This window comes from Solanum tuberosum, unplaced genomic scaffold (assembly GCF_000226075.1).
Source record: "Solanum tuberosum cultivar DM 1-3 516 R44 unplaced genomic scaffold, SolTub_3.0 scf00385, whole genome shotgun sequence".
Lineage (NCBI taxonomy): Eukaryota > Viridiplantae > Streptophyta > Magnoliopsida > Solanales > Solanaceae > Solanum > Solanum tuberosum.
The window spans coordinates 526,731-530,542 of NW_006239315.1; positions in this window are offsets into that span (position 1 = coordinate 526,731).

Below are 3,812 nucleotides of genomic sequence, written 5' to 3' on the forward strand. Positions count from 1 at the left end.
GAGGTGGTTTCATAGGAAAGAGGAGTGAAGAAATATTAGTCAAACTCAAACCAACAAAAATCCACACAATTATTATTAAAAATCTCAATTTTCTATTATTATATACTTTTAGATTAAGAAAATATACCATTGGTATCATCTACTTGCATCAATGCAAATCTCACCCTTATGACATTTTTGCCCTCACACAATATATAAATTAAATGTGTCATTTAACTTGGTTTCAGTTAATATTTTTGTCCTTCAATTATGGATGTGTAAATAGACACACACGTATAAAATTGAACAAGTAGACAGACTCATCGTACGTAGTACGTGATATAATATAAGTAGAACGTCACATAGGACGCAAAATGTCATGTATAACACCATGTAGGATGCATGTGTCTATTCGTTTAACTTTATACAAGTTAAAAAGATATTCATGTATTATGCCTTTTTTATAATGTTTGGAGATGAAAGTACTCTCACTATAATTATCTTTAAGTGTTTAATTAGCTCATTTAAAAATTCAAACTACTAGAAAGAAAACATCACACGCTTTATTCTCAAATAATTATACATATGGTTTGAGCAAAGTTGTTTACTGACCCTTTTTGTTTTGTAGGGTTTGGCAAGATTATCTGCCAAATATATACTAAAAAAATACCAACATTCAATTAAACACAATTTTGAATATGAATTTAAATAATATAATAAAATACAATCACACACTATTGACATTTGACCTCACTTAGCAAAATATGATTAAATTTATAGATTTTGATTTTAGAGTAGGAAAAATTTGAGAGAAGTTGTATTAAACTAGATTAAGTTGTACTTACTTATCAAACAATACTTGTAGGAAAAACCAAACACTATAAAATAGATTTTCTCTTATAGTGGTACCATTAAAGTATATACTTACTAAATAATAGCTAATTCATCTCCTGGTTTTTCATTTCTCAAATATTATTAAAAAAAGTTGTATTGTAACATAAATCGGGCAAGTAAATTAGCACTTTCTTTATTTTAATTTATATGTCACTATTTGAATTGACACAAAATTTAAGAATTTTTTCCGTTGTTAAAATTTGTGGTCTTAAACACTCCTTGACCACTCGTGTAGCTATAAATCATTTCTTTAAGCGTAAAAAAAACAATATTTTAAAGTAAAGTTATGTTTAAGGCATAATGCATAAATATGTTTTTTAACTTGATCTCAGTTGAAATCTATACCCTCCAACTTTGGATGTACACAAGTAGACACTTAAACTTGTATAAAAATTGAAAAAACAGACATATGTGTTCTATGTGGCATAATACACATAAGACGCCACGTAGGATGCAAATTGGTCATGCAAGACGCTACAAAAGGATTAATATATCGATTTATTCAACATTATACAAGTTTAATTGTCTACTTATGCACAATTAAAATTGAAGAATATAAATACACGCCGAAGTCAAGTTAAATGACACATTTATCTATTATACTTGTTTTTAATTATATGTGATATTTTGTTAATTGAGACTGAAAATGAAAATATGTCTATAAATTGAGATGAAGAGAGTAATAGAATTAAAATTTGGACATTGAGAAGAAAATCAAAGAAATTGAAAGAAAATAAAAATAGAAAAGGTAAGGGTATTATAGTCAATTCATGGTGCTAAATTAGTGGTAGTAAGTACTTAATTAATTAAACAAAGCTCGAAAATCAACAAAGAGGGGCCTTGAAATCAATGTGGGGGCAGTTCAGTCAAAGTATTGGAAAAAGTTAGTAGTACTACTTGTACCAGCATTGGAGTATTTTCTTTTGTTTACTTTGATTGTTGAGAAAATGACCCTTTTAGTATTTGCTCCGTTAATTTTTACTTGTTTACTTTAAATTTTACATTATTCTTAAGAAATAATAATTGATATCTGTTTATTCGAGTCTGTCGCATAAGATTTATCTAATGCAATATAATTTACAGCTTATTATACAGTGAGGGATTTGCCGCGTGTGCACAAAATGTTCATCATAGATTGTTCATCCGAAGGACAGAGGTTATATCAACTGCGGATAATACATATATAGTATATTTTAAAAAACAACAAATAAAAATGAATGGATAGAATATTTAATTTTCTTTGATTAGTCAAAGAGGTCCTTAGTGATGAACTTTTGACTCTTCTTTATTGCCGTCTGATAGACTCCCCAACGACTTACGTGGCGTTCATATGGAACACTAGGTCCCACTTGACGACAACATTTTAATGTATAATTTAATTTTAAGGAAATACATGTAATTAAAAATTCAAACGTGGGAAAATATTTTTATAATTTATATTTATATTTTTTATTTTTTATTTCTCCTCTAAAAGTTTGGTTTACTTTTACTAATACTTTAAAAATGTGCGGATTTAACGTCTTAGACTTGATTGAGGAACAGAAAGAATATGTACATTAGTTTGAAACTTTGAATATTGAATACCTTTTGTTTTTTTTCCAATTATTAATTAGTTTGAAATATATAAGATCTAAAGATTGTTTTGTAGTTTAAGCAACGTTTTAAAAGATGAAAGTGTAAGATAAAGATATTGTAATCCTTCCGTCCACTTTTAATTGTCATGTTACACTTTTTGAAAGTTAATTTGACTAACTTTCAAAGTTAAATTATTATATTAATTTGATATTTTGAACAAAAAATGTCACGATCCAGATCGTCGTGATTGCACCCACACTAACCGTCCGATGGGAGAACCATTAATACTAATTAGCCAACCAAAAAACTACACAACTTAATAAAAAACTAAGGCATTTAAAGGTACGGAAGCAGGTTTAAATGCAAGAGTCAAGTAGAGTTCCCATAAACTCCAAAAGATCTAACAACGACTAACAAAACATTGCAGAAATATTCCCTAGAACATGAAAGTCAATGTACCAAAACTCTAACAAGGAACCCTAAGTCTAAAGAAAATGGGTACAATCCAATTAAACATACGAATATATAAAGAACTAGTCTAAGTCCGAATAGTAATGGACTAAACATAACGAGAACTCATGGCAGCCTAAAAGAACTGGCTCACCCTTGAATTCGAATCAATCACTAGTCTTCTAAATGAGGTATGTCAGTAACCGCCTGAAGATACCCTGTACTCAACAAAGAAAGAGTAAGTGCAGTATCAGTACACAACCACAGTGTACTGGTAGGATCACACAGCTATCCCAATAAGTGAAACATATGCAAATAATCACAACATAGTAATAAAACACGCATATACCGAACATGTACAATATCAGGATCAACGAACAATTCTACATTCTTAAATACATCAATACAACAAGTCAATGGTCCTCTCATGGAACCCACATCCAAACTGTTAGTGTACCGGTACGTGGTACCCGATCCAAGTTAGTGTGCCGGGCGTGACACCCGATCCCATATATTCGCCGGAACGTGGCACCCGATCCATTCAACAAGCCACAATCACAATCACAATGTACATTCTCATAATCATATAACCAAGTGTTGATTCATGACATACAATTATTCAATCATACTCATTTACGATTAGTGTGATCAATAATGCAACATTCGCATACAAACATATATCATAATGAAGCAAGAACAAACATACATCACACAATCATAGAATCACAACCATCACCTACCTCGAAACAAGCTTGAAAACCCTAAGAAACTTGATCCTTCCCTTTTCGGATTCGTTCGGTTTGTTCTTGGTCAATCAACAAACAATCGCTAATTACCCGAATGACTAACAATTTTATGAACCCTAGATCACACCCATGATCCCAATTATCCAAATTAGGGTTGTTTCCACCATA